We start from the raw sequence: 23,034 nt of genomic DNA, 5'->3' as shown, positions 1-23,034 counted from the left end.
AACGTCACCACTTGGGAGAACCCCCTTTTACTGTTTTTGAATATACCCAGAAAGGGTTTAATGGCCCTGGTAACTCTGGGAAGTTGGGATGGGGAGGGGGGTGGGGAACTCTTTTCTGGCATGTTTGGGATGCTGCAGTGGGAGGGGGAGGTCGGGGAGGGTGAAGTTCAGAGTTTAGTATGGAATCTCCTATTCACAGACATGCCGTGTAATGTTGTTGTATTAATGTTTAACATGAGTAGCATGATATTTCAGGCCTCACAAGCTGTAGTAGACAGGGCCCATGGCTGATTCAACTCCTAAAGCCAGCCTAGGTGTCCTATCTTGGAATGTGAGAGGGCTGGGAGACCCCAGGAAGCGAAGGCAGATACTCACCTACCTAGATCGCCATAACATTAGCATAGCATTCATACAGGAAACACATTTTAGCCCTCAGGGCCACATACCCTTTGCAGGTAAATGGGCAGAGCACAGGCTGTTCTCCTCCTATTCCTCTTATGCAAGAGGTGTAGCTATACTTATCAAGGGACACACACCGTTTGTCCCCCAAGGGGAGATTGTAGATTCGCAGGGATGATTTGCTCTCTTGTGGGGGAGGTTGGGAGCTGATACGGTCGCATTTGTGTGCTGCTATGGCCCAAACACCGACGCATCAGACTTTTTTACTGTACTCTGGGGAGAGATAATGGATGTCGGGGCCACTCACGTGATCTGGGGTGGAGACTTTAATGTGGCCTTCAACCCGCTCCATGACAGGTCCAACACAGCACCACACCACTATAACAGGTCACAAGCTGTGATACAGGGGACATTGGAAGAAGGGAGTCTCATCGATACCTGGCGTCACATGCACCCCACCGCCAGGGAGGGTACACACTATATATCCCGTGCTGCCTCCTGGGCCCGTATAGATTACTGCCTGGTGTCAAGAGGACTGGGGCCGGCCCTTTTGGGAGTGACCCACCTACCTCGTACTTACTCTGATCACTCACCCGTGCGGCTGATGCTGGCGATGCCCGGGTGGGAGTTACCTCGTGGCAGTTGGAGACTACAACCTACTGCCCTGCTGGATGCGGTGTTTCATGCTGAACTGTTAGAGGAGGTACAGGATTGCTTTCAAAGAAACAGGGGGTCTGTGGACTCGGTGGAAATCATATGGGAGGCGTTCAAGGTAACGGTCAGGGGCATATGTATGTCTAAGAGCTTTGGTGTATTACGAGATATTCGCGGTACTCTCCACAGGTTGGAGAGAGACCTTAAAACGTTGGAGGTGCGCATGGCTGGGGGAGGGGAGGAGCAGACACACTTAGAATTTCGATCTAAATTATCGGAGTACACGGAGACAGAGCTCCGGGAATCCAAATTTATGGGGAAATATTGGAAGGCTCGGCGATATGGTGAGGGGGAGCGCCCTGGGAAGGCACTAGCTGAGGTCATACAGAAGCCCCGTTACTCCAGCTACATTTTAGAAATAACTGACCCTCATGGAGAGACGCATAGGGATACAGAAGGTATTTTGGCCACATTCACATCACACTACTCCACGTTATACACATCGAAACGCACGGATCATTTTGAACTTGATACTTTCCTAGGGGATGTCGCACTGGGCTTGCTCAAAGACCATCATAGAGAGTTCCTATGTGCTCCATTTGAGCTAGATGAAGTACGTGAAGCAATTATGCAGCAGAAGTCCGGTAAGGCGCCAGGGTCGGACGGCCTTCCCGCTGAATTTTACAAATCCTACATAGACATACTAGCCCCTATATTGAAGGACCTGTATGAGGAGTCTCTGGAGTGTGGGGTGCTTTCCCCCTCCATGAGGGAAGCTCTGATAACTCCCTCCTGAAGCCAGACAAAGTGGCCTCCTCCTGTGACTCTTACAGACCGCTGTCACTCCTCAACTGTGACACTAAAATCCTAGCGAAGCTCATCGCAAACCGGGTGCTCCTCTTGATGGGTAAGCTGGTCTTACCAGACCAGGTGGGTTTCATTCCGGGGCGCGCGACTACACATAACCTCCGAACGCTGCTCTCCATAGTACAAAACGTGTCGCAAGTACTCCCGCTGGCCGCTATATTTTTGGATGCCACAAAAGCGTTCGATTCTGTCGAATGGGATTATCTATTTGGCATACTGCTTCCTATGGGTTTCCCCCCCCCTATTTGTGTCTTGGATACAATTGCTGTATCAACAACCCACTGCCAGGGTACTGATAAATGGGCGCCGGTCGTCGCCGATTCATATTACTAGAGGGACTAAACAGGGATGCCCGCTATCCCCCTTATTGTTTGCCCTCGCGATTGAGCCCCTGGCGTGCAAACTGCGTCAACACCATAGGGATAGAGCGCTTCGATGCCCCCTCCGACAAATACTGATCTCGCTCTATGCAGACGATCTGACGCTATATGTCCGGGATCCCCAACACAACCTCAATCCTATACTGCGGGAGTTTCTTGTTTACGGGAAGCTTTCCGGAGTTCATATTAATTGGGCAAAGTCGCAGCTGCTGCCATTGACGATGGCGGTGCCCAAATTTCCCCTGGACTACCCGTTGGAATGGTGTGATGCTGATTTGCGGTATCTAGGGATCCAAGTATCTGGGGACAGGGACGAAATGATCCGCCTCAACTACGGAACGGCTTTGGACCGTCTTACCATGCACATCACGAGGTGAATATCCCTTCCCCTGTCCATGGCAGGGAGAGCGCCCTTGATCAAGATGGTGATCCTTCCGCAATTCCTATATCTTTTCCTGAACCTCCCTTACAACCCAGGATGTAATTTTTTCAAAATGCTTCGATCGGAATTGATACGATTGTACTGGGGAGGTAAGCAGCCCCGGGTGCAATGGGCAACACTTACACGACCCTATGAGCAAGGTGGGTTTGATATCCCGGACTTTGAATTATACCATGCTTGTGCCCAGGCCCACTATGCATATTTCTGGATCCACCCGCCGGAGTGCATGCCACAGGTCGCGGCGGAACTCTGGCTAGCAGAACCTATCCCACTGGACGGATTGATACACGCCCCACCTCGCTCGCGCGACACTGCTCCGACCACAGTTACAAGCACGGTAGATGCCTGGCATTATATACTACATGCTCTGGGGGACCCATCAGTACTCCTTGTTACTACCCTAATTGTATCACCCACAGCTATCCCTGCTGCAGGAGGCGGGATTTCGACAACTATGTAAACGGGTGCACGTTGAGACCTGGGGAGATCTGTTTCGCAGTGGTACTTTCTGCACGTCAGAACAGTTTTTTGGAGATCTACGCCCCACATCCTTAGATCTTTTTCTGTATGTACATCTTAGACAGGGCATGCGTGCCATACTCCCGCATTTCCCACAGGAGCCCACAAACTTCAAGCCACTTCACCAGATGGTACAAATGGCCGACCCTAGACATTTGGTATCCACCTTATATAGGACGATTAGAACCGAGCGCACACAGCCACAGAGTGCGGCCCGGGCGCATTGGTCCACAGATTTGGGCGCTGACATAACGGACGAACCATGGCGATATTGCTGCGCACAAACTGCACACATATCTGCTAGTTGTCGCTTACGCATAATTCACTTCAAATTTTTGCAACATATGTATTGTACCCCGGCCAAGATGTTTCGGTTTGGGCTTAGGGACTCGGATCAATGTGACAGATGGGGCGGGGTTCCTACATTTAGCCTGGGAATGCCGGCAGGTAAGAGAATATTGGATCCAGGTTGTGTGTGCAATCTCTGACATGACGTCCGTGCCATTGGAGTATGACCCCTTGCCTGCGCTCCTCGGTTACACTAAACACATCCCCAAAACATATCACCGCTATATTACCATTTCTCTTTTATTAGCAAAACGCAGAGTGGCCTGCAGGTGGGGGAGAGGGCGTACCCCTAAATTTAAGGAGTGGTTACATGACATGGTTTACTGTCAGGAGTAATTGTCGATCTACGTGGAAACGATCCCTTGCGCTTCCCGACCTAGCAATATATGGGGCCCCCTCACAAATTACTTGCTAACACACAAAGTAGATGCCCCGACTGACGCGGTTGGTTCTACCGTAGAGGAAGGTGATCCACATGCCACAGTGCACGGGTAAGGGAGGAAGGTTAGAGAAATCTATAGATTGCCCTGCTGTGGGGAGCGTGCGCCTATGTTGTGGAAACGCCGTGAATAATGCATCTTTAGAATGACATCTACTGACCTTGTTGTTGTGCCCCTGATCCCCATTGAAGTACTGTATAGAAGTATGATATATGTGGTTTGTAACGATAGGGGCTGGAAAATGTACAGTGATGACATTCCTATGGCTTTAATGTGGAACAATACCGATCCCTGCAAATACTGTATATTAACGAGAACATTGTATGCTAAATGCCTGCCTTTTGATACATTACTGTTATTGCCTGCATGTCTGAACTAATATCCTTCTGAAGAGATTTTGTTTTGTATAATATAAAATAATAAATAAAGATTTAAAACAAAAAAAAGAAAAAAAGTTGGGTGCCGAGATTGCTTCAAAAGTAAAGAGTTGCCTATATCTTTACTTAGCCTAAGATGTTTAAGCTAAAGCACGGGTGCCGCCATTACTACATATAAGTAATAAACAGAAAAAAAAAACAAGCGCCCGCTTCGAGAAATGACTGCTGTGGCGGGGGGAAAAATGCTAACGTTGGCCACAGCTTGCAGGGCATGTGCGCGAGTGGTGCCATATGGCGCCTCTGCTCATGCACTGCAAGCTGTGGCCGGCGGTAGCATTTTTTGAAGCCCTTACTTTAAGTCTGGCCAGACCAGCGCAAGCGCTGGGTCAGGCGAGACCTAACAAAAATAAAAGGCATTGTCATTTACAATGCCAATAGCTCGAACTCGCGAAAATGCGAGACCTATTGCATTGCATTGCAAATGCTTGTTTCTCTAGGTCTTCCAACGTCTATGAGTACACTGAAAAGCTCTGTAATTTTTGCAGATGTTTGACCATGTATAGCGCTCTGGTGCCGTTTAGATGTATTCATGCTTCACATACGTAGAGCAAAGGCCTTGGCACTGCTGGTCGGGGGGTGTGGGGGGTACACAAAAAGCACTCTCATAGATGGTTGCCACTGCCACTCATACCAGCCTATCACGAGACAGTGCTTGGCTTCAACTGATCAGAGTTGAGGGTACAGTCCTTTTTAGGTCTCGCCAGCGCATGTGCTGCACTGGCGAGACATTTAGTAACTGGGCTTTAAAAAGTCCTACCAGACGCTTTTGCTGGCCTCGAGCGTGCAGTTACGCGCACAATGACGAGCAGAGGCGCCATCTGGCTTTCGTCTCTCATCATGGTGCATGCACATCGCACACCACTCGCCAGACATTTTTTTAACTTGCAGCGCGAGGCGCGCGTGCTTGTTTTACTTGGAACTGGTGCGCCAATCTGCCCGTTATTGCCACTAATGACCAGCAGCATATGTTTGTTTTGTTTTTTGATGATGCATCATTGCCCTGATGTCTTCTCTAGTTAATTGTAATATGCAATGCGGCAACACCACAGAAAACCAATTAAGAATGGATTAAAAAAATAGAACTGATGATGTTAATGGTACTCATCGCCTGTCACTGCAAGCTTCATGGTTTCTAGCCGTGGTCGACTTTATGTAAAAAATACTGACTCTAATTTCACCTTCCGTGTTGTCTTTCTGTCATGAAGTATGACATGGCTAAGTGTGTATGTGTTTGTGTGTGCGTGCACGTGAGGAGATGGTATTATTAGAAATGGAAATGCGTTCTGCAGATGCCATTCAGAACAGCAGGCTATCATTTTGTGAATAATTTACAGATTGGTATGGATTTTCGGTAAACATTCCTTTATTTGCATCAAATCACTCCATTCCAGTAAGAGCTAGCGCCGGGGAAATCGGAACAAAATAGTCTTGTTGGAGTTATAGTGCCAGTGTCATAAATAGATAATTGTGGACAAAAATAATGCTGCAGAACCGACGTGACCCACATATGTTTTGAAGCGTAGGCCCGATTATAACCTAGGCAAAGTGAAATTAAAGTACACGTTTATGCGTTAATTTCGCACCACCTGATTATAAGTTGTTTGATTTTCCTCACCCGGTTTCAGTGGGTGGGGGACAACCAAACGCAATTTTTTTCCTGGAGCAAACAGACAGAAATATCGCTTCAGGATTTGGCTGCAGCAGCCAAGGCTCATTACACTAAATCGAGCGTACCAGACAGCACAAAGCAAAAGACACGTTGTGCGATTGACATACAGGGCCTTGGAGTCTGTCCAATGTTTACCATTGGTTGACTTTCCTGTCACTCTCATTTACTTGCTTCTTATTCGTGTCTTTGTCCCTCTCATTGAGTATAGTCTCTTTACCATCTCTTTTTTCTGCTTCTCTCCATCCCCTTCCAAGTTATGTTTGCCCTCATGTCCTCCACCCATTGCTTTCGCACCTATATGCTTCTCCCACACCCGATGCTTGCACAGGCGTTAACTAAACTTGAGGGGGGCCATCCAGCAAGGTGCATGGAAGGGCCCCCTTCAAACTCAATCAGGAGCTCTGCAGCCAGAATATTATGCCCTGCAGCTTGCCCCCCCAACACCACAGGGGCTGCGGGGGCCTGTGTTACGCCACTGGCTCCTTGTTGCTCTGTGGCCCATCGCTTCTCCTCTTCACTCCTGCCTCTGAGCTGCTTCCCTTCACCTGCACCCTTTTTCTCAGTCACCGGTTGCTTGTTCTCCCCACTCCTTCCGTGTTGCTCTGGCTACCCTACCCTCTGTGTTGCTTTCTCCCACTCTTGCCCTCCTTCTCTGTTGTCCATTGCTTGTTTTCCCAAACTAGGGTGACCAGATTTCCAGAATGACAAGCATTGGCATAGCCAATAGGTCTCGCTCTTGGGACCTTATAAGTATTTAGTTATGCAGCACAATTTCCTTGGTGCAACAACATCAACTATTGCATGGCTAAACACTTATAAGGTCCCCATTGAGAACGCAACCTACCAGTTATCTTCTGTAAAGTCTTTACTACATTTCCCCTTAGGCAGCATCCTTACTGCAGAGTGTTGGGGTGCGTTTGTGTGTGTGTGAGATAGAGTGGGTGTGTGAGATAGAGAGTGCGTGTGAGAGAGAGTGCAAAGGAGAGTGAAAGATAGAGAGAAAGAGAGAGAGCAAAGGAGAGTGAAAGATAGAGAGAGAGAGAGAGAGAGAGAGAGAGAAAGAGAGAGAGCAAAGGAGAGTGAAAGAGAGAAACTAGGAGAGAGAATGGTGTCACAAGGAGGTCTTGAGTGTGCCTGTAATAAAAGGTGCCTTTCCTTCAGGTTGTCTTTGTCCTTCCCTGTGAAGGAGACAAGCTACATGGGGATCTGACTCCGAGACACTGTACGTATCTGGTGAACTCGGGGAATGTACATCTGCTTTCATTAAACGCAGCCTCTGCCTGTCACAGTACCTAAGATTCCCTTGCCAGCTTTGGTTTGGCCTGGGCAATGTCTAGCCACCAGAAAGCCTGAGCTGATGAAATCAGAGTGAGACCCTCCTTTCCTTTCACCAGTTGTTACCAGCTCCTCTTCTGACACTCCAGAAGTCCATATGAGCATGTGAATATGTATTCTTTCCTGGCAGGAAGAAAACTTGGGCTTCGTTTGGCCTTGACTTCTTCCCAGTGCCTCAAAAACGGCTCAATACTGGCCCTAAACAGACTGCATTGGTGCTTCATCAGGACTTTGAAAGAAGACTCAGCAGCAAAGAAGAAATTCGGCGCAAACAGGCCTCTGATTGCTGCTGTTGCCCTTTTAGCAAAGAGCAGGCTTTATCGCTCTGAAGAAGCCCTGATGCTGGGATCTGCGCTGTGAGAAAATCTTACCCAGTGATCGTGACCCAGAGGACAAAGGCCAGCTGACTGAAACCTGTGAATGTCATCTCAAAGAAGTGAGCAATCTGACACCTTGCAGCCTAACTGGCCAGAATTGATCCAGGAAGCATCTACATGACCATAGCATCAAAGACCTGCAAAGAGCATTGCAAGGATACATTTATGGTGATTGGTATCTTCTTCCACGCCTTATCCCACCCCTGACTTTGGAATGGCCATTATCTGGACCCTGATATTCCCAGAGGAATGTGGAGGGTACTTTTTGTTCACCCCAGACCTAAGTGTTGTATCCTCGTGGCTGTAACCAGTCTTCTTGACCCCTGACCTGTTCGCATTCTCTGCCCAGGCCTTACAGTTCCAAAGATGTCATCATCTGAATCGTTAGTTGACCCTTATCCCTATATATACATTCCCTAGTTCCCCACTGCCAACTGGTGAGCTTGTGGTTCCAGTAGCCATTGTCAGTTCAGTTCCCTCTGAACTGTGTCCAATTGGGGCACTGATTATAGGACACTCACTCGACCCATTAACCGGACACTGAGGGTTTGTGAAAAAGAGCATTATCACTCTTCTACTGACAGTGCACTTGACTGAGAACCCTACTGATTTGATTTGCAAAGTTTTCAGATTAGTTTGATTTTAGGCCATTATTTTGAATTCTCAGCCAGATGGGCTTAAACACACCGAGTAGTCCAGCTTCACATTCAGGGCTACTGAGAAACTAGAGGAGGCTTCGCAGGTATCCAGGCCAACTTCATACATCTCAGAATTAAGTCTGGCACCTCACCTGTGTGGACGATTAGGGGTAAAATGAACCCACATTAAACCGAGAAGTTAGAAGTCTGCTGAGACAACCAACTCTTTCCCGTTACATAATGTTGGCCACAGGGCTCCATGTTATTTGTAGCAGCCCCTTAGTGCTTGAGGGGCTCTTCCTAAAAGTAAATAAGTCAAACAAAAGGGTCCCTTTGTGTTCCTTATGTAGCATACGGTGCAAACCAATTCAAACAAGCTGCATTCAACCAATGGCCACTTATCAGCACCAAATAGAAACCAAGAGCATAATGTAAAAGAATATATCCTATATCTTTATTCAGTAAACAAATATCGTAAAATATATAAAAAAACGTGTAATACATTTATCTCATTTGTACACATATATTAAAAACATTGCATTCATAGTACAGAGGGAGAACTTTATAATGTTCAAAAAGGTCAGACTAACAAAGGCTTGTCCTATATCAGAGAGCACCCCAAATACATGGAATTGGATATTCTTGTTGTTACCAATTTAATATATAAAATCCATTCCGTGTCTTCTCCTCAGACCCGATGTTTATGAGGCCTGTTATGTTAGGACCAGGTGTTATCAGAATATTTCCTAAAAAAGCGACGCATTTCAGTGTATCGTAGTAGTTGACCACCTTCTTCAGGCTCACAATAAATTCTAACACATCTCCCAGATCATTATATCCGATTTTCGAAGTGATGGAGGACAATCTATCCCTCCTATTGCGCAGAACGGTTTCTTTCAAGGCTAAAACCCAAATCTTAGCTGTTCAGCGAGGGGGCACAAAGTATCCTCCTTTGGCGACTCCTTTAGTAGTTTTGTATGGTACTTAAACCAATTCAAGTGCAGCGTTAACCAGGGACCAGGCCTCATAGGTTAGAGCTGTATACTTGATCCAAAATGTCCTCACCACTGGAGGTACGGTCATAGATCAAAATATTTCAGGAGTGGAGGTATGAGTTTCTTAAATATAATAATGCTCAATAAAGAAAATTCTTTCTAAAGGCCTCCGCAAATCCAACGGGACTAATCAGTCTCCGCACCTGCTCCTGTTGACTTCCTAAAAGTAAGACATAATTTTTCTTTACATCGAGGTAACTGAGATCAACTACACGTGTTATGTTATTTTTAGCCTCCCTTTACCGCCTCCTGTAATAAGATTCCCACTGCTTAAGTCAGTATCCTTGTAGAATCAAGGGAGCAAAAGAGCAATGTGTTTATTCAATTAATAAGCAATAGGACCTGCGGTACCGGGGCACCATGGATACTGTCTAGCAGTGGCGGCTGCAAAAAGTGGTGAGGCGAAAGTCCATAGACAGGATTGCACTACGATATTTAGCATAGTGAGCAACCTGATGCCTGATTTTCTCAGGGAAAGTGTGTTTGGGAAGAGAGGGTGAACACACTTTAGCACAACTCAATAATTTTCTTTTATCGACCTAGAGTGGGTGAAAGGTTGGGTGGAGATCATCAGCCATGTCAGAAGGCTTAGTGGATGCATTAGTCCAATGAGACTTCAGACCCAGCTAAGAGTCAAGAGGCTGGAGACTGACCAGATTTCATTCAAACCTTCACCAGTATTACCAACATATGATCCTCACAATTTCTCATCAACTCCCATTCATCCATCTACCCATACACTCTCATTCCCCCTCTGAGCCATATACTACACACACCCATTCTGCTGTTCACCCACTCACACTTGTTCACTCACTCAATCATACATTCTCATCTAACTACCCTTCCACTCATTCACATTGCCATTCCCGCTCACTGTTATATTTTCAGTTATTTAAATGGATTATTGAAGGCAGCAGGTTGAATTTCAATCAACTCATGGTGTTTTAACAAGCTTTCGTCTATCCACCTTATCATTCTCACAGTCATCCACCCAGTTACTCACTCAACTACTCACTTAAGATCATTCCCCTACCTACCTACCCACATCCAACAATTATTTCACTTTCTCCCACCTTACATCCTTCACTTACTCACTCATATTCACCCATCCGCATCAAGCTTCCTATGGTCATTCAACCAATTCATATGACCAGTCTTCACATTTACCTATCCACACAGTCAACCCCCACATTCAATTACTCACCCATTCACACTCATACACCAAACATCACTCATTGAGTAACCAGAAATTTCATTAATAAAAAGCTACACTAAGTGGCGTTGTTAGTGCTTGTTTTATTCTCCCTGCAGATTACATCTAGTACTGCCACAACATTAAGCACATTTGATCTGCAAGGGAGATAAAAGAACCATATGTAGTTGTAACAGTAAGTAGCTTTGTACTGACCCTATTTGTGCTGCAGAGAAGACAGCACAGCAGTTAGAAAGGAATAGATTTTGACTTTTTTCTCCAGCTTATTTGTGCAGTTTTTTAGAGGGAGCTGCTGATCCGGCCATTTTACCTGAAAACTTAACGTTACCTCACACTCATCAGGATTTCTTTTTTTACAGTTTTTAACTTTTATCTAGTAGGAGCTTTACGCAAAGGGTTTTATGGCCCTTTACATGAGCACCAGTTATGTTACACAAGCACATTTGTATTCGTTTTTTTAGGCAGGTGTGACTAAGTGATCAGCACAGAATCACAGAATGTTAATTAAGATGACCCCATGACCCTAACTAGGCTCCCCAGTTCCACAGTCTTTACACCACACCTTTATTAATATTTCCAAACTTTACAGCTTTGTGTGTGGCGCGGTATATAGATGAAAACCTGTTTCAAGCCTGATTTACTTCACTAAACCAAGACGTCCAGAATGCAGGTTTGGACATTTCTCACCTCAGACAAACCTGTTGTACTCAGTGATCGCATTCCTACCTGTATGATAATGTTTCCAGGGCCTTTCCTGCTTCACAAGTGAAACTCTCCTCAACGTGCTGTGATTCTTGCACTGTCTGCATGGCTGTACATTCCATTCCTTATATGATGCAGCTCCCACATTCATTTGCCTACGTTATTGATGGTGCTCAGGCAGCTCGCAGTGCAGGATCGAATGGATTCTCATTTCTCAAATATGCAGCGCCAAGTATGAAAGGGCACGTCCTGGGCTGGCCGTAAACACCATAACTCAAGCCTGACTTGACGCCACAGACTGACGAAATAGCTTTGTCTGTGGCGCCTTTCGCATGCTTCCTAAACCCACCCTTTCACATCTCCTCACGGGGTGAGGTGTGGTCTGTGAACCTTGGTGGCTCCACCTCACCCAGTGGCGAGATACTGAAGGGTGGGGGTAGCTGGTATTGAGTGGCATTCAAACTCGTGCAGCCCGGGCTTGAAAGCTAAACAATCCAGGCTGTTTTAAACGGACGCTCCAGAAGAAGGTGGAGAAACTAAGTTAACATCACAGCGCTTTGAGGAAATACCCAGGCTGTGCGTGGGTAAGCCCTCCTAGTGCTGAATCGTGCACATTCTCACGGAGGGGCATGCGGGCATGCCTTGTAATTTCGCAAAACTACCTATTAATATAACCTTCGCTACTTTGAATTGTATTTATGTACTTTATCTTGTTTACAAGAAGCTATGAAAGGAAAGGGGGCACAGTCTCTACGCCCTGATACCGAAACCGCTGCTGGCTACACCCATGTCCTTTGTCCAGTTTCGTGCCAGATCAGGAGCAAATGGCTTCTGCAACCGGTTTGAACTGGACTATGCACAGGGACACCAAATGTGCCCAGGTAGTCTGACTTGGAGTCAGTGAGAACATATGTCTAAACTGAATCAGAACTTTTCTGCAATCAATTTGCTGCTGGTCAGTGAGGCTGCCTGCCAAGGCTACACCATCAACTGAATCATCATCAGGGTTCTGTGAGAGCAGGTCAGGGAGTGGATCGCTCTCTTCCTCCTGTCCCTCATCAGTAGCCATGAGCAAGCCCATGTCTGCCCTATCAACTTATGGTTTGAGCCTGTTCACACGGAGCACGCTATGGGAGCTCCTTGGAGTTCCAAGGTCCACCAGGTAGGCAACCTCTCCCTTCTGCTCAACAATTGTATGCGGGCCACTCCACTTGTCTTGGAGGGGCACAGGCTCCAACACCCATACTTTCTGTCCTGACTGATAAACAGTCAACACAACCTTTTGGTCAAGCCAGGCCTTTTGTATTTCCAGCTAGCCTCAAGGTTTTTAGATGCCTTCTTCATTTACTCAGCCATCCTGGAGTGGAGACCAAGTACATAGTCCACAATATCCTGTTTAGGGGGTTTGAGAGGTAACTCCCATCCCTCCTTCACTAGACATAAAGGACCCCTAACTGGATGTCCAAACAGACGTTCTAAAGGGCTGTAACCAACCCCCTTCTGAGGAACCTCTCTGTAGGCAAAGAGAAGGCAGCAGGGGCGTAACACAGGCCCCCGCAGCCCCCGTGGTGCATGGGGGCCCCCACGCTCCAGGGGCCCCCTCACTCAGCGGAGCCAGCAAGCAAGCCTCTTCAAATCTTCATGAATTAAATGGTGCGCGCACGCCACAGCCTCTTCATTTATTAGATGGTTGGTGCGCATGCGCACGCCCGGACCGGCCGGGCCTCTGAGGCTTCCACTTTCATAATTAGATGGCGCGCAGTTGTCTCCGCTGGCGCAGGTCTGTGAAAGGAAGTGTGGCATCTGATGGCCCCTGCCTGCATGCAGCGATGTGCACGGCCTCTGCCAGCCCCGCAGGTCAGTACTGGAGGAGACTCAGATTTGTTCAGAGGCCAGTCCTACGCTTGCTTGGTCTGGGGGGCGGTGGGCTTTGGAGATGGGCCGCAGAACAAACTATGGCCTTCAAGGCACTGGCAGCTCAAACCCTCTGCACGCGCCTCCTTGGCTCACTTGAGTGTGGCCCAGATTAGGTTTTGATGGCAGCCACCAAGGAGGGAGGGGCTGGGCTGGCCTGGTTTATTCCCCGAGTTATTAAAGCTACGGGACTCATTTAGCCACAGGCAGTGTCCAAAGTGGGCCCCTTGATGCTTGATACTCCATTCAGTACAACCTCGTAGGGTCAGTGTAGCCCAGAGGCATTCAGTGTATGCAAACTGTGTGCGCGCATGGCAAGGACTGAGGCGCTTTACAGGGCAGAGGCACTTTACTGAAGTGGGAGAGGATATTTAAGGGAAAGACAGAAGGTTTAAGAAAGGAAGGCAGTTTAAGTGAAAGAGACATTTCACTGAAGAAATTAAAAGGGGGGGCGCTTTAAATAAGAGAGGCGCTACAGGAAAGCGGTATTTAATAGAAATTTGGTTTAAAGACGAGTGGCACTTAAAAAAGAGGTGATGTAAGATAGGTCTCTGCTTGGAAGAGAGGATGTGATATAACAGAAAGATGCTGGGCGAATGGAATAATGAGGTGTTTCAAATAAGGCATGTGCCCTAAAGTAGAACGGTGGCGCTATGCTGGACAGAGAGGTTTTTCATGAGAGGCAACTTGAAGATGGGCAAGGTCATGAACACTAGATTCAGAACACCATACACTCTGGTCGGAGCACTCCCACATAATAAGGCCTTGAGGGGATCCAGGCCTGGGTGGGAGTAGATTACAACAAACACAAGCAAGGAACGCATCCAACAAGCAAATAAAATAAATTAAAATAGAGTCAGGAAACATGGCTAGGAACAAAAACCGTCTGGTTTTGCTAAAACTCCAATTTTAATTTTAAGGCATTTGTATGAAATTAGATCCTTTGTAATCGCTGTTCTAGATGCTTTATTGTCTGTACCCAGGCCCGAAAGTCTGTTGAACAAGCATCAACAATCTGCTGCAGGACAAAGCCCTCCCTTGGAGAAGGAGGTGACTTTTCCTTGATGGAACTGCCCTTTTTAAGGCTCAATGCTCTTTGATTGCATTGAGACAAGTGTTGAACACTAAGTGAATGGGGTGGCCCAATGATAGATGAATCTCCACCCTCCTATTCGAACATAGGGAAGTGCTGTAGACATATGGATTGCATAGGGTAATCTGTCCCAGCACAGATATTTTTCCCTTTATTTAATCTTCAGACATGGCTTTCTCAGGATGTGTAGAGCTGTGATATAAATGTAAGTTGAAACTTCATGGCTGTTGTCCATCTCACAAAGGTGAGTATTATTATTTATTATTATTATTTATTTCTTGATATAGCGCATGGCTACCCGTAAGCATCCCAGCGCTCGGAGTCGCCACTGATGTTATCCAATCTTACTACAAGTGCTGAAGGAACCAAGTTTTCAGTTTCTTACTAAATTCAAGGTGATTAGTCACTTCCCGTATTTTGGTGGGAAGCGAGTTCCAAAGAGTGGATGCATTTAAAGAGAACAGGCGGCCGCCATTCTGGTCCTCCTAATCTTGGGGACTTTAGCTTGGAGTTTATTTGAATATCTGAATGTCCAAGAGGGACAGTAGAACGATATCAGGTTTTTTAGTATTTTGGGACCAGTGCCCGACAGAGATTTATGTGCTATACATAGCGATTTGAATTTTATTCGTTCTGTAATGGGTAGCCAATGCAGTTTCATCAGCACCGGTGTGGCTGATACATTTCTAGGAGCATTGTGTAGGAGCCTTGCGGCACAGTTCTGAACCACCTGCAGCTTGCTGACGGTAGACTTGGGGACCCCAGATATAGGAAGTTACAGTGGTCTAAGCGTGTCAGCACCAGGGATTGAACCAATATTCTGTGTTCTGTGTCTGGGAGCAGGGGCAGTATTTTCCGAAGTTGTCTGAGAATGCCGTAGCATGAGGCTGCCACATGTGCATGTAGTTTGCTTATGTGGTTTGTGAGAAGTTGGCCTGATATATGATGTCACTAGTTCTAGTGTACACCTTGTATCAGTCCAAACAACCCTTATGGTGATTGGTTGTAAAGTCAACCTTATAGACCAGCTATCCTAGTGGTAGCATGGACAAGAGCAGTCTTAGGCTAAACTCTGTATGGCATGTGAACCCAGCTGTTATACCATTTGCAATCCCTTGAATACCAAATGAAAGGACACCACAACAGATATATATAAAAATAGAACGTATTTATTCTAGTCAAAATACCCTAAGCACTCTTTATGAGATTCGAGGTAAGTACAACACAGTCTTTTTTAAGCATACATAAGTCACACAGGTAAGTAATACAGTTAGGCCCTAGGGGCCACGCAAACCATATACTATGTAAGTGGTATAAGAACCACTGTCACGAACACAGGTTAGGCCTAGGCCTAGGGAATCGCTGGGGCTACACTATCCTATCAGTTGCTAGGCAGTGGGAGGCCCACGGGATTCAGGTGCAGAGTGGAAACACTCACGCGTAATGCGTTAAAGTCAATAGAAATAGTAATATTTAGAAATTAAGAGTTTTAGGACACTTCGGAAGGAACTAGGAGTTAGAGACTTGGAAACTATGTGAGAAGTTGGCCTGATGTATGATGTCACTAGTTCTAGTGTACACCTTATATCAGTCCAAACAACCCTTATGGTGATTGGTTGTAAAGTCAACCTTATAGACCAGCTATCCTAGTGGTAGCATGGACAAGAGCAGTCTTAGGCTAAACTCTGAATGGCATGTGAAGCCAGCTGTGAAACCATATATAATCCCTTGAATACCAAATGAAAGGATACCACAACAGATATATATATATAAAATAAAGTGTATTTATTCTAGTCAAACCCTCAGCACTCTTTATGAGATTAGAGGTAAGTACAACACAGTCTTATTTAAGCATACATTAAGTCACACAGGTAAGTAATACAGTTAGGCCCTAGGGGCCACGCAAACCATATACTAAAGAAGTGGTATAAGGACCACTGTCACGGAAATAGGATAGGCCTAGGCCTAGGGAATCGCTGGGGCTACACTACACTAGCAACAGTTAGGAAGTGGGAGGCCCACGGGATTCAGGTGCAGAGTGGAAACACTCACGCGTAATGCGTAAAAGTCGATAGAATTACTAGCAGTTAGAAATTAACAGTTTAAGGACACTTCTGAAGCAGCTAGAGAGTCGAGACTCGGAAATTAGACCCTAGGATAGTCACTACCCTTGTGAGCACCGAAGTACCCAAGTTACCTAGCCCACGGGCTGCGGGTGCATAGGTGTGAACTTGCGTCGGGTTTCGTCGTGGACTTCTATGGATGCCTGAAGGAAAGTTGCTGACAGGCAGTCAGTGAAGAGTGTCCGGTGGATCCCAAGGCTGGGATCAAGAAGAGAGGAGACCTGCAAGCAGAAGGGACAGAGTCAAGGTCACTAGCCAGTGACCACGTGGAACCAGGAAGGAACCAGGCGATGTCGTGAAGATTGCAGGTGAAGGTGAAGCTTGTCGCTGCAGCCACGGGTACCAGGAGACGTCGAGGACGACCAGGACCAGGAGGCGAGCTGTCCCACAAAGGCTCTTGCTGTCGGCGGCGTCGAAGTCGAACTAGGACTCACCAAGCCTTGGCAAGCGGAACCCACAAAGAACGGAGGACTTGCTTCTGGTGCAAACCAGGAAGGTCTGGGGTGCTTCTCTTTTGCAAGGAAGCGGGAGCCAGTCTGGAGGAGCCAAACCAGCAGTGAAGGTTTCAGGATGCGTCGTCACAAAGGCTACTAGCCAACGGGCAAGCAACCGGACAGGCGCGGCAAGCAGGAAAATGCAGAAGGGCCCCACGCAGGACTCGTGGAGTGTGGGGGGCTGATCTTCGGTGCAGATGGTGCTTGGGGTTGGGGCTTCTCAATCCCCGGTGCACAACTTCGAGGGTGCCTCAGAAGCTGCTCTGGAAGATACTAGCCACTTTTCCCAGGTAGCCGGTCCCAAGTCTCTCGTCGCCTCCACGGATCTCAGCTCGGCTGTGGATGTGGATCAGGGTGGGAGAAGTCTGGAAGTCAAGGCTCTGGTCGGGCTCTGCAGTCGGTCCCTCATAGAACTTCAGCAAAGCAAAGGGTAGTCTCTTGATGGTGCCTGTTTGCACAGGGTAGCCACTCCTTGGCCACAAGGGAGATTCTTCAGTCTTCTTCTTTCGTCGAATGTCGAAGGTCCAGAGTTTCTGTTCAAGTTGCAGGTTCAGGATAATCTAATCTCCAGGGGCCCAGCTACCACTCTTATACTAATCTGGGGGGCTGGGTTGCCTGCTAGGTCACGCCTTATGGGTGGGACCTGGGAGGGGGGTGGTTACACCCCCTTCCCTTTGTCCAGTTTCGCACCAGGACTGGGGCTGGAGTGCCCCAGCACCGGTTTGAACTGGACTATGCACGGGACACCTTGTGTGCCCCAGGCATGTCTCATTCTTTTCATCCCTCCCTGCCCCAATACACTAAGGCCTGTCTGGGGTGGTGCTCGCACCTCCCAAGGCAGGAAACCTATTGTCCAAGCCTCCCTTGCCGGGATCACTCCCAGCAGCAGGAGGTCAGACTCGTATCTGTGGCAGCAGCATCCATTTTGTGATGCTGGGGCTCTGGTTAACTTTAACCGGGTAAGTAGGTTACAACATGTCTTCTCCCTCTAGAAGGGAGGGATAATATCCTCATCCCCAGAAATGGGATGGGGGTATTATTCCAAAGTGTTAGACACCTTACACGACATGTTTTGATAAAGCCAAACCATAGTTACCATAACCGTTTAAGATTATAAGGCACTTTAAGAGTATATGGTAGGCTATATCATAGAACAGCTATAAGGACATGGTTCCGAAAGCTGCAGACAGGCTCAGCTCATGCTAGAGCACCATCTCACATGTTACCAAGCACTCTGCCTCCAGGATTGTTAAGGCCTGCCATAGGAGTGGCTGATAGGTACACATGTGTCTATATGTAAGTTAGGTATAGGAATACTACACCTAAGCAAGGAGTGATTACACGACCTTGCCCCAGCTGAGTGATCAGCCAGTTGTGTCATAATGGAAGGCCAGGCTAGGGGTGGCATAATACATGCTGCAGCCCCTGGCAGGCCTAGGGTACACCTATGCCCTGGGTACCTAAGGTACACTGTACAGGGGCCAATAAGGTGATCCTATCCAAATGGGTTATGCACCTAAAGTACATAGTATCAATTTAGAGAGAGAACAGCAGGGCTGTGGGTCTGATTAGCAGGCCCACAGCCACATCTAAGTCAAAAACCAGTAAAGCAAAAGCAAAAGGTGGGGGTGAACATAGAAAGCAGACCCTACTCTCCTACACAACCCCCCCCCCCCAAACTTAGGGACATTAAACTAACCTTGACCAGTTGAGTCTTCATGTTCTAAGTGGAAATATCTGGAGAGTCCATCTGCATTGGCATGGTCAGTCCCAGGTCTATGTTCCACTGTGAAGTCCATCCCCTGTAGGGAAATGGACCACCTAAGAAGTTTGGGATTTTCACCCTTCATCTGATTTAGCCACAAGAGGGGCTTATGGTCTGTCTGAATCTTGAAGTGAGTGCCAAACAAGTATGGCCTCAGCTTCTTCAGGGCCCAAACCACAGCAAAGGTCTCCCTCTCAATAGCTGACCAACGTTTCTCTCTAGGGGTCAGCCTTCTACTTATAAAAGCAATGGGCTGGTCTTGACCATTTACATTCAGTTGTGAAAGAACAGCTCCCACACCTAACTCAGAAGCGTCTGTCTGGACAATGAACTCTTTGGAGTAGTCTGGACTTTTCAGAATAGGTGCACTGCACATGGCCTACTTCAGGTCATCAAATGCTTTTTGACAGCTTACTGTCCACTGAACTTTCTTTGGCATCTTCTTGGAGGTCAAGTCATTAAGTGGTGTCACAATGGACCCATAGTTCTTAACAAACTTTCTGTAGTACCCAGTCAGGCCCAAGAAACCTCTGACCTGAGTCTGGGTAGTTGGAGGAGTCCAGTCCTTTATGGTCTGGATCTTGCTCTCCAGTGGTTCAACCTGACCCCCACCAACTAGGTGGCCCAGGTATACAACCTTGCTCTGCCCTATCTGGCACTTAGTGGCCTTGATAGTGAGGCCTGCCTTTTGCAGGGCCTCTAAAACATTCCTCAGGTGGACCAGGTGATCCTCCCAGGTGGAGCTAAAGACAGCAATATCATCAAGATAAGCTGCACAATAATCATCCAACCCAGTAAGGACTTGATTCACCAACCTTTGGAAAGTGGCAGGTGCATTCTTCAAACCAAAGGGCATTACCACAAATTGATAATGTCCTCCTGGGGTCGAGAAAGCAGTTTTGGCCTTTGCATTCTCAGCTAGTCTGATTTGCCAGTAGCCTGCTGTCAGGTCAAATGTGCTCAAAAACTTAGCAGCTGCCAGTCTGTCAATGAGCTCATCTGCCCTAGGTATTGGATGGGCATCTGTCCTAGTGACAGCATTGAGACCTCTGTAATCCACGCAAAACCTCATCTCTCTCTTAGCCTCTTGGGTGTGAGGCTTTGGCACAAGGACTACAGGACTAGCCCAAGGGCTCTCTGAAGGTTCAATGACTCCCAGCTCCAACATCTTTTGTACCTCAACTTTTATGCAGTCCCTGACATGGTCAGGTTGCCTGTAGATTTTACTCTTCACAGGCAGACTGTCACCAGTGTCCACCTCATGGGTGCACCAGTTTGTCTGACTTGGGGTCAGAGAGAACATATGTCTGTAGGACTGCAGAACCTGTCTGCAGTCCTGTTGCTGATGGACAGTGAGGCTGTCAGAAAAGACCACACCATCAACTGAGCCATCATCAGGGTTCTGAGTCAACAGGTCTGGGAGAGGGTCACTCTCTTCCTCCTGCCCCTCATCTGTAGCCATGAGTAAGCCCATGTCTGCCCTGTCAACATATGCCTTCAATCTGTTGACATGAAGCACCCTGTGGGGGCTTCTCGGAGTCCCAAGGTCCACCAAGTAGGTGACTTCTCCCTTTTTCTCAACAATAGTGTGGGGTCCAGACCATTTGTCTTGGAGTGCTGCTGGGGCCACTGGCTCCAACACCCACACTTTCTGCCCTAGCTGGTAAACAGTCAGCACAGCCTTTTGGTCATGCCAAGCTTTTTGGAGTTCTTGGCTTGCCTCAAGGTTTTTAGAAGCCTTCTTCATATACTCTGCCATCCTGGAGCGGAGACCAAGTACATAATCCACTATGTCAAGTTTGGGTTGTCTGAGAGGTCTCTCCCATCCTTCCCTTACTAAACATAGGGGTCCTCTTACAGGATGCCCAAACAAAAGCTCAAAAGGGCTGTAGCCAACCCCCTTTTGTGGGACCTCTCTGTAAGCAAACAGAAGGCAGGGTAAAAGGATGTCCCATCTTCGCCTAAGCTTGTCTGGTAAACCTTTTATCATTCCCTTTAGGGTCTTGTTGAATCTCTCAACAAGCCCATTGCACTGTGGGTGATAGGGTGTGGTGAACTTGTAGTTCACACCACACTCCTTCCACATTGCAGTCAAGTATCCTGACATGAAGTTGGCACCTCTGTCAGAAATGACCTCCTTTGGAAAGCCCACTCTGGAGAATACTCCAAGCAGGGTCCTTGCCACAACAGGAGCTGTTGTGGTCCTCAGGGGAATAGCTTCTGGATACCTGGTGGCATGGTCCACTATCACCAGTATGAATCTGTGCCCAGATGCTGTTTGTGGGTCCATTGGTCCTACAATATCTATGCCCACTCTTTCAAAGGGAACCCCCACCACAGGGAGTGGTATGAGGGGGGCCTTGGTGGTGCCACCTGATTTGCCACTGGCTTGGCAGGTGACACAGGAGCGACAAAACTCCTTGGTATCTTCTGACATATGGGGCCAGTGAAAGTGAGGGACAAGCCTGTCCCAAGTCTTGTTCTGGCCTAAGCGTCCTGCAAGGGGAATATCATGGGCCAAGGTAAGAAGGAAGCCTCTGAACTTCAGTGGTATGACCAACCTCCTGGATGCACCAGGCTTGGGGTCTCTAGCCTCTGAATACAGTAGCCCTTCATCCCAATACACTCTAAGGGTACCTTGAGCATTCCCTGCAGCCTCAGCAGCAGCCAGCTGCCTGAGGGGTTCAAGAGAGGGGCAGTCTAATTGAGCCTGCCTCAGATCTGCCCTTGAAGGTCCCCCTGTCCCAAGAAACTCAACCTGATCAGGTTCAAGTTCTTCTAGGACAGTTCCTTCAGGGCTCTCAGAATCATCCTCCTGGGAGGGCTGATCCACCACCTGAGGCAGGGGGGAAGGCAAAGCCTTAACCCTACTGCTCTTTCTCTTGGGTTGTGACTGGTCCATAGTTTCAGGATCCAGCACTTGTTCAGTAGTGCACTTTTTGGCCCGTGACCTGGTCACAGCAAGGACATGTGCATCTATCCCCAGCATTTCTGCATGGGTACTATACTCCACTTCAGACCAAACTGAAGTTTCAAGATCATTGCCCAGTAAACACTCTACAGGAAGGTCTGAACTAACAACAACTTTCTTGAGGCCAGTTACCCCTCCCCAGGAGAAGTTAACAATAGCCACACTATGGGAGGTAGTGGCATTGCTAGCGTTGGTCACTAGGTAATTCTCACCTAGTATGATCTGTCCAGGGTCCACAAAGGCAGGTGTCACCATTGTGACACTAGCCCCAGTGTCCCTGTAGGCCTGAGCCATTCTTTGGTTGATAAAAGGAGTCTGCCTGTACTTGCCCAGGTTACTGGGGCCTACAGTAGAGGACAAAGCTAAGTCCCCATCACAGATCAGAACAGCCTGAGTAGGTATTCTGACTAGGCCAGAATCCTCCTCAGTTCCCAGGGTTAACCCTACTACACCCTTTTGCTGGGAACCACCACTTACAGCTGGACTAGGGGGTACAGTTGCCTTAGGGGCAATGGTGGCTGGGGGCTTATCCTTTTTGGTGCACTCACTAAACCAATGTGAGTTGGACTTACAATAGTTGCACCATGGTTTCTTTTGGCCATCTTTCTTTTTATCCTTTTTGGGACCACCCTCCCCCTGAGCCTTTTGGGGGCCTGGTGAAGACTTCTGGTCTTTTGGTTTCTGATCATTACCCTTCTGGTCTGCCTTTTTCTGATCACCGCCCTGGTTCTGGTTTTTCTGCTTAACTCTAGTCCTGACCCATCTATCTGCCTTCTTTCCCAATTCTTGGGGAGAAGTCAGATCAGAATCAATCAGGTGTGGATGCAGTAGCTGGTTTTGACAGTTGTTAAGGATTTGCTCTCTCATGATCAAATTATACAATCCTGTATAGTCCTTAACCTTACTTCCCACTAGCCAGCCTTCCAGAGCCTTAGTGGCACAATCTACAAAGTCAGTCCAGTCCTGAGTCTGTGTCTTCTGGGTATCCCTGAACAACAACCTGTATTGTTCAGTGGTTAGGCCAAACCCATCAATTAGAGCACTGTTCAGGACAGTGTAATTGTCTGCATCCTCATCACTAACTGTGAGGAGCTTGTCTCTACCTGTCTCAGAGAAGGAGAGCCACAAGATAGCTGCCCACTGACTTTGGGGTACCTGCTGTACTTTGCAAGCTCTCTCCAAAGCAGTTATCCATTTGT

Source organism: Triturus cristatus, chromosome 1_1 (genome assembly GCF_964204655.1).
Source record: "Triturus cristatus chromosome 1_1, aTriCri1.1, whole genome shotgun sequence".
NCBI classification, from domain to species: domain Eukaryota; kingdom Metazoa; phylum Chordata; class Amphibia; order Caudata; family Salamandridae; genus Triturus; species Triturus cristatus.
This window is presented reverse-complemented; position numbering follows the sequence as displayed.